Source organism: Sesamum indicum, linkage group LG10 (genome assembly GCF_026168435.1).
Source record: "Sesamum indicum cultivar Baizhima isolate 11 linkage group LG10, ASM2616843v1, whole genome shotgun sequence".
Lineage (NCBI taxonomy): Eukaryota > Viridiplantae > Streptophyta > Magnoliopsida > Lamiales > Pedaliaceae > Sesamum > Sesamum indicum.
In genome coordinates, this window is record NC_142666.1 from 8,166,243 (window position 1) to 8,178,525 (window position 12,283).

Here is a 12,283-nt window from a genome sequence, read left to right on the forward strand (position 1 = left end):
ATAAGAATATTATAGGCACCTCCCATGATGCCTTTTCTCGTGTAAATCGTCATAGCGAGGCATGGAGAATTGCATTTGTGGACTCCAAGCCCACTAGAAAATGATTTTCCGAAAATCCCACTTGAGAGTGGTGGGCTTTTTGAAAAAATAGTGGGATGGGTTAATGACTGAAAATCAAGTCTTAAACTTGATATTTAATATTACAAGAATGTACTAAATTTCTATTTACATTTGATGTAGATGTCTAGGAATCCACTCACTACAATTCTTGAGGCTAATAAATTTAACGAAACAAACTACATTGATTAGCTGCAAAATCTTATAATTGTCCTAGATTTTGAGAACTATCCTATGTTTTGGATAGGTCTCCCCGGGAATTGCCGGAAAGAATCCACATGCAAAGAACCTTTGACGTTCGAAAAGTGGCATGAGGACAACTGGAAGGTTCGCAGTATCGTACTGGCGTCAATGACCAATGACATCCAGAAACAGTATGATAGGCATGATAATGTCCAATCGATAATGCTCTGCATGAGCCAGGTTTATGCGGTTACGGACCGGCATATTAGATATACTATGACAAAGGCAGTTTTTGGTGTCGAGATGATTGAAGGGTCTTTTGTACAGGAGCATGGAGTTAAGATGCTATCTCTTGTAGAGAAGCTCAAGGACCTCAATGCTGATCTTGAAAAAGAGATTTACTTTGACGTGATTCTTTAGTCTTTTCCTCCATCCTTTGACTCGTTTATCGTGAATTATAACATGAATGGGTTTGACAAAGACCTTCATAAGCTGATAAACATGTTAGTCCACTACGAGGCAATAATTGAAAAGTCTGCACCGTCGGTATTGGTAGGGGAAGCTTCAACCTCATAAGCGAAAGGCAAAAGGGCCGGATGCTGGAGAACGAAGAAGGGTAAGATAGAATCAGCTACTGCAAGCACTCAGAGAGCTCCTGTTACCCCGCTGCACATGGGCGAAAGGAAGAAGAAGACGGTTCAAAAATCATGAATTTCAAAAGATGCTTGCATTAATTGCCGTGAAAAGAGGCAATAGAAGAGGGAGTGTTCTAAATCCTTTATAATTAAGGTATAATTTTTTATTGAGCTTTAACATGACTACTGCTATACTCTTGGGTATTAGGTACAAGCTATAAAGCTCAAATCAGCAAGTGGTGAAAAGGTCTAGAAGGCTGAGACAAACGGACTTAAAAATTAGCAATAGCAGGGTTGTCGATACTATGGTTATAGGACTGGATAGACTTAGCTATTAGTAATCATGTTAGGATAAAGTTGATAGTAATAATTATGTAACCTAGCATGATCAAATTATATTTTTCCATTGTAAGACAATTTGAATTTCATGATTTTGATCAATGATGGTTATTTCATTTGACAAAGAATTGTTATTCTTGTCTGCTAGGTTGTTTGCGTAATTATTCAACACTGTCTCGTAATTGGATTATGAGTGCTCAAAAGAATTGGTAAAAATGGATACTCAAGATAAACTCACAGATCTGGCATGCAAAGCTAGGTCACATTCCCCTAGTTAGGATAAGAAAGTTGGTGAATTCAACGAGTCTAGAAATAGACAAGTTAAGTCTACATGCAAGTCCTTCCTGAGCAAGATGAGGATCGAGAAGCACTTTGTAGGAAAAAGTGTGCTTGTCAATGGTATATTTGATTGGATCTAATTAGACATCTATGATATTGAATACACACAGCCAGAAGGGGGTTCACAAGTCTAAGGGCATTTGAAAAGTTCGGAGAATTAAACTTGAAGTGGAGAACCAAACTGGTTGGATAATTAAATCCTTCGATTGGATCGAGGTAGTGGGTTTTAGTTGGGGTTCTTCAAGTATCTGACGAGAATGAAATTCTCACTTAGTAGAGTTCTTGTTTGGAGTGCCACATTTAAACGGTGTCTCTAATAAGGGAGGGATCGAAACTTGTTGGACTTGGTTCGATTGTTCTTTCACTGAACTACCTTGGCCTATATGACATGGCAAGCCTATTTCGGCAACGTACTTTAATATATGGGATGGTTCTGCATACATTAAGGGACTAGTGGGAGGCAAAACTAGGTTTGTATAGGTTCATTTGTTATCCTAAGGGAAATTGGATTTCGTTGGATAACTGGTGTGAGGAGTAGTTCCTTAAGGAATTAAATGGAGAGACACTTCAGTCAAGTGTAGCAAATATCATTTTTAATCGAATTCTTCGACTGACTCACTATATTCCAGCCTCCCGAGGGATGACTAGAACACTTTAGTTACCTAATAGGTACATATTTCTGAATCTGACCAGTGATCCAAACACATAAGGAGAAGCGATGTAAGATATCAGGTCGGATGAATGGCACAGAGACAAACTAAGTTTGAAACTTCCTATATCTAGTGTATTCGTTTAGACAATGTCATGAAGGGTATGACTAAGGTTGTGAATGACCTGTTGGAAATGAATATTTATGTTACCCAGGTTAAAAGCACTTCTAATCCTTGTGGAACTGATGAAATATTCATCAATAAGTTTGAATTATTTTACCTGTCCTTTTTCTCCTTTTGTTCAGTTCGAGAAAATATTTGGTTGATGGTTTTTTTCCCCTTACTTCTGTGGTATCTTTTTTCTTTAAATATTTGTACATAATGTGAAAAGGATATATCACTTCTGTACTTGGGCTTGCATTAAAATCTAGTTTATGCGACTGCATTTCCCACACAGTTAGATAGTTATGCCTTGTGATGGCTCGGATGTTCCAATAGTTGGTGTTAAATCTCCTTTAGTTTTATTCTCTCCCTTACTAGATAAGAAGCTTTGCAGCTGGGACCGTGTTTACTCCTTATGGTCCTGTGGCTCAAACAACGATTTCTTTTGAACTAAAAGAGTCCAGGATATGAACTTTGATATTGTTTCTGATTGACATAGATACTGGTATCTCTCCGAGGCCTACGCTGGAACATAATGATATGAATGCAGATGTTTGCCCTGGTGCATTGTCTTCGAGTGATATGTCCAAAGATATTGGCGCCCTTGGTGGAGCTTTCCTACATACAAGCTGGCAGGTACAAGGTTACCTCTCGGAGCAAGCAGTTGCTATTGAGAAGTGAGTGATTGTGGTTTCAGATACATCTAAATGAGATCTTTTTAATCAATCATATTTCAAACAATCAAACTTTGTAATTATTGACCTTAGTGAACAAAAAACATATTATTTATCATCTCACTTCATAACCATTGAATTTAAATCATTTACTCTTGCGGCAGACATGGAAGCTCCTTCCCCCTAAATGCTTTTGAATCTATGCTGAGAAAGCTTCAACAATTGGCTGGAAGATTAATTCAGCTGGACTTTCAAAATGCTCTTGTCTCCATTTTTTAATTGCAGGTTCACTACTTGCAATATTTGAATAGCCTTTATCATGGTGACTATCCCGGTGCATTGGAAAACCTTGATAGTTATTTTGATTAAAGATATACATTGATCATGATCTTTCCTCTCCATTCTTAAACTTTTGACTTCCTTCGATTTTACTTCATATTTGTAACCATGGACAATTTAGTTACTTTGGTGGAAGAGGGAGCATATCAAGTAAATCTAACATTAAGGAAATTTAAGAGAGGCTGATTAATGAAAAATGGATTCTTTTGTTTGATTGGGATGACTGAGAAATTGTAACCGGATCAACTGCGAAAATAGAACATTCTTGGTGTAACAACACCGTTCCTTTCCTTTGATTTCTTCTGCTCCTTGTGTGGAAATAAATGAGAGGAATAAGCTACTGGTCGATTGGACTTTTCTTCTTTTTTCCTGATCTCTGTCCTCATATCCAAACAGTATTTTTGTAGTTATAATGTTTACATCTTTAGAGACTTGCACCCATCTCATGCTTTCATTGTTCCGTCTACTAAATGGAGTTGTGCTGTCACTTGAAATATAGCAGGAAGTAAGAGCCAAATAAATTCGTGTCATATATTCTGTGGGCTACTTATTAATTTGAGGCCCTCTTAGCTTTATATCTATCAGAATTTTCAATTGTCATATTCACAAATTCTAGATAAGAGGAATAATATTGGCCTGCTAAATCAAAGAATTTTGATGGAGGGAAGTGCTACATTGAAAGTTCTAGAACCAAAATAGTGATCCGAGCTTGACAGCAACTGAGGATGCAAAGAAAGTTTATAATGCCATGATTAATTGCTGGATCTTTTCTAGCCACATTGGAATAATGTTACGTTATGAAGCCATCCCTTAATAATCTCCCATCATTAATTTGATTGCGAGATAGAATACATGGGGATGCTTTTGTGGGTTCAAAATAGAAAAACATAAAATGGGCTTTACTCATTTGCAATGTCTGAGGTGCTTCATGCTTCAGGTAGTGATTGATCAGGCTAGTGTAGAACATCACATTATATTTATCTCATGTAGTGCCACGTAAACTAATGCTTTTCATTGTTTATATACTAAATTCAATTTACCAGTAATGCAAAGAAATGATTGAGACATTTTGTTGTTTTCTTCCTTTTTCAGTTGAAAAACTTAAAATGACTATCTTATCAAGCACCAGTTTAGCTTTCTGCAATCGGTGGCTGTGTTGTCATTGACTAGATTATCAAACTAGTCTTGTATATTCTTTCTATTACTATTTCTATCTTAAACAAACAAACATCTTTGTTGACCAATTGTGCTTCAGAATGATCAAGTCCTTCTCACTTTTAGTGTTCAATTTCTGTGAGTGCAGTTGAACTCCGTAAATGAGTTTAACTAATCTGTTAATTTACTTAGGCTTGTGAATTTTGAGGGGATTGTGTCGTTGAAATAAATCATAATGTTCAATCACCACTTTTCAAATGGTGAAATCTCCTTAGTGCCTCGTGTAAGCATATACACACAGAAGTTCACCTATGCACTACATGATGGGACTTCTAGCTGTAATAAGCTACTGTAATGTATTAAACCTATTGTTTGAACATATCGATTTCTAGATCTTTCAATATCATTAGCAATCACCTTATGTGAGTATTCATGATAAAGTGCAGGGACAGAAGGAGTTGAATGTGTCTCCCCTCCATCTGGATGCAGTAGCTTTGGAAGATATGAAATTACTTTATTATGTTTGGGAATGATGCATTTTCACTTAGGGCACCCAAATCAAGCTTTGGAAGTAAGCATATGGATGTCAATCACCTCCATACCTGTTTGCTCATCTTCTGCTATTTTCTCTTTCTTGCTGCTTATATTTTGAGTGTCAGCCTGTGGTCTATTCTCATTTTTTAGAATCTATCCTTCTGTATACAACATCACTAATTTCTCTTGCCACATGCTCAGGTCTTAACAAAAGCGGTTCGAGTTTCTCAGCAGGTGCAACTTTATATTCATATTTTACTATGATTTAATCCTTTATTTATTCTCAGTTTTTTTTATAAGTTGGAGTGAGCTTATTGTTGGATGTATTCTTAGGAAATATCTTTTATCTCTACCCAACTGATTGTTTTGGGTTGAGTAAGTCAATATACATGCAAATAAAGTCAATGTTGAATTACAAAGAATCAAATATAACGTTTGTAGACTACTGCATCTTCTATTGAGTAGGAGAATTTTAGGTAATTTTCAGCCTATGAACATAAAAAATAAAGCAAAATTGTCGGATACATTGAAGTGGTTATTAATGGTGAGTGGGTGCTAAACAATGTATCTCCAATAAGAAGCTTTGGGGGCTGCTCTGATTGAGATACCCAAGTTGTGATTCGCTTAAGTCGTTAAAGTTTGTACAACATTGGATTTTCGTGTGTTTGACCTGTTGGAATTTGTTATTTTGATGAAACCAAGTTTCACAACACCAATGGTTTTGATTTAGGTCGCACAAAATCCGGATCGGGTCGTTGAAGTTGGTCTCGGGATCGGGTCGCTAGATCCTTCTTTCGAGCTTCCTACTAGTAAATCCTGAGAACAAAGCAAACGTAACACTAGTTGGGTAGCCCCCAGCGAATGCCCTCCGATGCCTAAGTTAGAAATGTGGGGTCGAAAATAAGTAAGTGAGATCGAATGAGACCAGAAGCTGGTTGGCTTTATCTGACCACGCGTAAGGACTGTCATTATTTGGACGACCTGAAGTCCAATGTTGGTCCTTGGCGTGACAGATTTTTCTTTCTTCAACCTCCATCTGGCAAATCCTGGAACTTTCATCTTGATTGGCGTGAGTCTAAACCCAAACTGGAAACTTATGGGGAGGGGTTCGATAGCAAACTCATCAACTATATTACGCTATTTTGGTATCTTCCAAAAGTTTTGCTACAAGAGGAAGTACTAAAGCTCGTGGGCCTCTCCCCTGCCCTTATTCCTGTCAAGGGCACTCTAGGTGATTCTAATCATTTTCCTCTTATTTCTCATCTTTTTAGGTGATCTACTAGCATTTCTCGTCATTTATGCAGAGTCAGAAATCATGCTTTCTAGAATCGCGAACAAAGCCAGAGCCAAGAAGGGTAACTTGCCTCCCTCCGTTAATCGCGAGTTGAATCGTGCTGCAACTGCTGCCAAGGGAAAATCCAAAGAAGCTGCTGGATCTTTCGCTCCTCCATTTGCGACCCCCGCTGCTTCCGAACAGGCTCCTCCTTCCCATATCGAGATCGAGGACCCTTCCCCCGACGTGCAGGTTGAAGTCGTCGAGGTTTCTGACGATTGGGGCACCAAGAGAAAGAGGAAAGGCAAAGAGCGGGCAAGAACTCCTGAGCTCATTGATAGTAAAAGTAAAAGCGGAAGTGAGCAATCTTCAAAGTCTGGCCGCCAAAGGAGTTTTGAAGCAAAACTCGCTGCAGATAAAACCAACGAACCAGAGAACCATCAGAAGTTTGCAGTTTATAGCGAAGTGTGGCAACGAACAAGAGACGAGCGATCCCCTCCTGTTCGAGTTGGTGAGATCTCAGGTGAAAGTTGGACACCCAACTGGGCTATCTCCAAGAGCAGCAGCGTTCTTCGAATGCGAGCTAGCTAAAGACTCGTGGGAAATATATAAAGCTACATGTCTTGAGCGAGATCAAGTCATCTTGGCACAGACTCTCACACCACCGTCGAGGAGCATTTTGCGCACAATATCACTCAGGTAAATTATGATCTCAAAATTTATTCGGTCTAATATTTTGTTCACTAATCTCAGACCTTTCTTTTGATAGGCGATGGCCTTCGCCCATAACCTCTCCCTCCAATGCTCCATGCAAGGGCATAACAAGATTGTGGCTGATGACAAGATGCTGGAGATGGAGAAGAAGATTTTTTAACAACAAACTCTGATAGAGTCCTTGCGAGCTGATGCGCAAAAGGTAGAGGAGCTCGCTTCAAAACTTGAAACTTCTAAGAAAGAATTGGAAGAATCGAGATCCTCAGCTCAGAGTGATCGCATGGCGGCCTTTGAGTCTGGGAGAGAACAGGGGTTGAGTGAAGGTCGCAACCTTTTTCTCCAAAGCTCCGAGCATCAAGATTTGTCGGCCCAAGCTCGTCTGAATGGAGCTCGAGATTTCATAAAGTCTCAAACCTTCAAGGAGGCAGTAGAAAATCAAGCTGCCGGGTTCATGTTCGAAGGGTTTGAGAAATGTCAAGGGCAGATCTCGAAGCTTGGTGGGCTCGTGTAGGATTTCGACCTGGAGCAGCTGGACATTTCCCTAGACAAGAACTTAGAGCCATATCCTTCAGGTCCGCCAGTAGAGGATAATTATCCTGAGTTCGCTCCGTTGATGGATGAACTGCATTCACCTCCCCATAGTTAATTACTAGTCAGTTCTTCGATCTCTTTTGTAATCAACTAATCAGTCATTTTTGAACAATGATGTAAGATGAAAACAAACTATCAACTTTTTGTATGGATGACTGCGATCATGAATATATGAAACTTTTTTTTTTATGGTCTTCAAGTGATTGCGTGTTTTCCCAATTGAATTATCTCCTTGTTCGCTCCAATGCATGACCTTCCACTAATATAAAAGGATTATAATTTCTGCCCAAGTACCATGGGAATAATTAATTCAGAAATCCATCTGCCGTCTTTTTCAGATCGCCTATATGAACCTTTCCCAGGTGAAGATCATGTGATCTCCTTCTGATCACTTACTTGAACCCTTTTTCAGGTTAAAAATCCTACAATCTTTTCCAGATTTCTTACTTGAACCTTTTTCAGGTTAGAAAACCCTACAATCTTTTTCAGATCACATACTTGAACCCTTTTTCAGGTTAGAAATTCTAAATCTTGTAATCTTTTTCAGATCGCTTACTTGAACTATTTTTCAGGTTAGAAACCCTGCAATCTTTTTCAGATCGCTTACTTGAACTCTTTTTCAGGTTAGCTTTGAAAAAAATAAAAATTAACCGCTAGGTATGCAAAATAACCTTTTTCAGACTAGTCTTTTTCAGACTTTACTCATTCATTGTCTTTTTCAGGTAAGTACAAACTGGGCCTTTTTCAGGCAGGACCTTTATAGGTCGCATACAACATTCAAGCATAGAATTTCTTCAAATTGTGTATATTCCATGGTCGAGGTGGATTCTTGCCATCCATATCTTGCAGAGTATAAGTTTCCTTCTTTTTAATCTCCACCACTTTAATGGACCTTCTCAGGTCGGATTGAGCTTTCCTACATGCTTTAAACTTCAACTTTTTCCAGCACCAGATTTCCCACTTTAAAACTCCTTGGTTTCACCCTTCGGTTGTAGCTCCTTCTCATCATATTTTTATACCTCAAGATCTTAGCATAGGCGCGATCTCTTCCCTCTTCGATGATATTGAGGTCAAAAGATCGCCCTCAAGCATTCTCCTCCTGTCCATACTGGCTAATTCGAGCTGTCTCTTCTCTTATTTTTGCAAGTATCACAGCTTCACTACCACACACTAAGCAACAAGGAGTTTCACCTGTGGCCGTCCTTGGAATAGTCCTATATGCCCATAGTACTCCAGGTAGTTCCTCGACCCACGATCCCTTTGCTCCTTCCAGTCTTGTCTTTAGATGTTGCAACAAGGTTCGGTTTGTGACCTCTACTTGTCCGTTCGCCTGCGGGTTTCCCACCGCTGTAAAGTTTTGTTGAATTTTGAGCTCCTTACACCACGCCACGATCTTCATTCCTTGAAATTGCGTCCCATTGTCCGAAACTAAGACTCGCGGGATCTTGAACCTGCAAATAATATTTTCTAAATAAAATTTATTACCTCCTTTTTAGAGATTTTTGCCAAAGCCTCAGCTTCCACCCATTTAGAAAAATATTCAACGGCAACGATAAAAAATTTCTTCTGAGCCACTGCTTGAGGAAAAGGACCAACAATGTATATTCCCCACTTGTCCAATGGGCACGCGACCTTCAACACCTCCAATGGGATCGCCAGTGAATGCAATAGCCCTACGTACTTCTGGCAGCTCTCACATTTTTTAGCGAACTCTTTGGTTTTCTCCACCATAGTGGGCCAGAAATATCCCTGCATTCTAATCTTTTGAGCCAATGAATTCCCTCTTGAATGGTTTCCGTAGCTACCCTCGTGTATTTCTTTTATCACAAACTGCGACCTCTGACCATCTAAACACTTGAGCAATATGCCTTCTGGAGTTTTCTTATACAATTCATCCCCTAGCATCGTGAAACGATTAGCTTAAAATTGCAGCCTCCTACCTGCAATCGGATCGCTAGGAAGCTCTCCTTCTTTTAGATATTTTCCATGAGTTTGTTGCCTCTACTACATGAATGGTTTTTTCTTCTATCATCAGGATTGACTTGATCATTACAGTGATCTTTCTCTCTTTGATTCCTTCCACCATGGCCCCGAATTTTGATAAAGCATCACCTCTTGCATTCTCGTTCCTTGGGATCTGGTGGACTGCACATTTGTCGAATTTTCCCATCATCTCCCTTACCTTCGCTAAATACTGCGTCATGGACCATTCCCGCGTTTCATATGCACCGTGCACCTGCATCGCAACCAATTGTGAGTCCGTGTACACGTCTAACTGCCTTATTCCTCCATCCAATGCTGTCTAAAGACCTTGTATTAGTGCCTCGTACTCCGCTTCATTATTGGTCGCAGGGAAATTTAGTCTAACTGTAATCTCGATCTCCACTCCATCTAGATTCCAGCTCCCCCGTTCTTTGAATTTGATGACCCGTCCACATGCACTAACCATCTCTCATCATTCTCCTACTGCTCGCTTGCGAGCTCGACCAGAAAATCAGCAAACACTTGAGCTTTTACAACATTTCTGATTTGGAATTCTATGTCGAATTCCCCCAGTTCGACCGCCCACTTAACCATCCTACCTGAAGTATCTGGTTTTGACATAACCTGATTCAATGGATGGTTAGTTAATATAAAGATTGGATGAGATTGAAAATAGGGTCGTAACTTCCTTGCCGTCATGACTAAAGCCAAAGCTAGTTTCTCGATCTGGATGTATTTCTTTTCAGCCCCTTCCTTGCAGTAATAAAAAGGGCTTTGTTTCCTCCTTCCTCCCGAACTAGCACCGAGGTGACAGCATCATCTGACTCTACCAAATATACACACAACTTCTCAACAACCATGGGGTTAGAAAGTAGGGGATGGGTCGTTAAATATAGTTTTAGCTCTTGTAAAGCTTTCTCACATTCATCATTCCATTCAAAATCATTAACCTTTCTTAAAACTTTAAAAAAGGGAAAATTTCGATCAGCTGACCTTGCAATGAAACGATTCAATGCAGCAACCTTCCTTGTTAACTTTTGCACCTCCTTCACTGACTTTGGTGACCTAACTGCATGATCGCCTTTATCTTCTCTGGGTTTGCTTCTATCCCCCGCTCTCTGACCATGTAACCCAAAAATTTGCCTCTTCGAACCCCAAAGGTACACTTAGCTGCATTTAGCTTCATTCCGTAGGACGCATGATGTTAAAGGCTGTTTCTAGATGCGTCAAATGATCGTTTTCTTGTTTGCTTTTCACCAACATATCATCAACGTATACTTCCATCATGCTTCCAATGTGATCTTTAAACATTCGATTGACCAACCTTTGATAGGTCGCTCTAGCGTTCTTCAACCCGAACGGCATAACATGGTAGCAATAAATCCCTTTCTCGGTTATGAATGCTGTTTTTCTGCATCTTCCTTTGCCATAAAGATCTGATGATAACCCTGGTATGCGTCCATCATACTGAACAACGCACAACCTGCAGTTGAATCCACCAAAAGATCGATCCTGGGAAGTGGATACGGGTCCTTTGGGCACGCTTTATTGAGATCGGTAAAATCCGTGCACATGCGTTATTTTCCTGCAGCCTTTGGGACAATGACCACGTTGGAAAGCCAGGTCGTATATTAGATCTCTCTCACGAACCCAGCCTGCAGCAACTTATTCACCTCCTCCTCTATGATTTTGTTCCGTTCTATCCCGAACATCCTCTTTTTTTGCTTCACAGGCTTAACCTGAGAATCAATATTTAATCTATGTACAATTACCTTAGGATCTATACCTTTGAAGTCCGAAGGGCTTCATGCAAACATGTCATTGTTGTTTCTTAATAAATCGATCATCAGCATCTCCATCTCTTTTGACATTTGCGATCCTATGCGGGTCATTTTCTGGAAATCCCCCGAAATTAATTCCACTTCCTTATATTCTTCGGACGGCTCTAGCCTCTCCATCCTTCCTCGTTTTACTTCCTCATTTTGGCTCAGCTCCTCCTTCCTCTTCTCTTTTTTCACAGCTTCCCCTTGTTTTATAGCCAAATTATAGCATTGCCTCGCAGCTCGCTGATCGCATTTTACTTCCCCGACCCCATGCTTAGTAGGGAACTTCATCTTCAAATGGTACGTTGATACCACTGCTTTGAATTTGTTGAGCCAGGTCGTCCTAACACAACGTTATAGGCAAAAGAGTTGTCCACCACCAAGAATTGCACCATACAAGTCTTCATTCGAGGTTCCTCACCCAATGATACGGGTAGATCGATTACTCCCTCAGGTACGACCTCGCTTCCTCCAAATCCGACCAAAGGCGTGCGGATCGATCTCAATTTGATATCTCCCAATTCCATTTTTCTGAGCACATCAATAAAAATGGTATCAACAAAACTACCATTATCTATTAAGACCTTATGTACCTGATAATTTGTGATATCCATCCTTATGACCATTGGGTCATTTTGATCAATCACGCTCGAGCTCAAATCCCCGTCTCCAAAAACAATATCCTCCTGTGGTTCTACATGCATCACCTGCTCTCCATATCGATACCTGTTTTCCCTTGCATGTCTCTTCCTCGCCCTCGAAGAGTCTCCGT